We start from the raw sequence: 887 nt of genomic DNA, 5'->3' as shown, positions 1-887 counted from the left end.
AGTTTATGCATACAAATAAATTTTTCCTTGGTGTAAAATTTTTTAATTTTCATAGTTAAAAAAATCTTAAATTATAGAGCGGGGGGAACAAAAGCCCAAAGGGAAATGGGTTTTGGGGTTTAATTAAAAAATTTAGTTTTGCGAACTGCATAATAACAAACAAAATCAAAACGTGCCATTAGAAAAAAATTATTTATACAAATAAAATCCTTACCGAATGAAAACGCTACTTTTTGATAGACACATTTGAAAAAAAAATCCTTCCATATAAGATATCTGAAGAGAACTCTACTTTAATCTAATTCAACATTTTTCATGATTCAATTATGAAGTTAATTTCACTCAGTTTCATAATTGTTCCACTGCCCATTTAGGCAAAAAAAACGGCTGACTGACTGACTGAGAGAAGCAATTTATATTTTTTTCTTTTTTTAAACAAGATTATATGAATTGAAGAATTAGAGAGCATAAAAAAAACTTTAAACAGTGCCGTTTGAACCTTACAGTCAGCATGCAAGTAGCAAGAAGGGTTAAAAGTAGGGGACAAAAAAAAAAGGTGATTTTTGTAATATGTTAAATATTCCCCAAAATTTTATGACCTAGACAAAAAATGGCAAAAAAAGAAAAGAAAAATAGGCAACTATCAGTCACAGTCACCAAAAAATGGCAGATCGAGCATAGATGCTAGCAGGAGTAATCAAGTACTACGGACACATAATATGTATACCCAAAAGCTTTTGGAAGATATCCCTTAATTAAAGAAATGCATCTTGGAAACCTTTTTATCACCCCCTTGGGAGAATATGTGAAAGATTGAAGAATCAACAATTACTGTTTCAAGGTTTTTAAAAAAAAAGTCTTACATTTCATTTCCCCGGTTTAGATGA

The 887-nt window shown here is 30.2% G+C and overlaps 1 protein-coding gene across 1 annotated transcript in view; it reads right to left on the bottom strand.

Moving 5' to 3' along the window:
• LOC119591960 overlaps window positions 1–887 on the bottom strand; it is a gene marked incomplete at its 5' end in the record, with an annotated part of 42,824 nt that overhangs the window by 17,009 nt on the left and 24,928 nt on the right.

The sequence above is a fragment of the Penaeus monodon genome, chromosome 29, assembly GCF_015228065.2.
Source record: "Penaeus monodon isolate SGIC_2016 chromosome 29, NSTDA_Pmon_1, whole genome shotgun sequence".
Lineage (NCBI taxonomy): Eukaryota > Metazoa > Arthropoda > Malacostraca > Decapoda > Penaeidae > Penaeus > Penaeus monodon.
The sequence above is the reverse complement of the archived record's forward strand: the minus strand, read 5'-3'. Positions and strand labels throughout refer to the sequence as shown.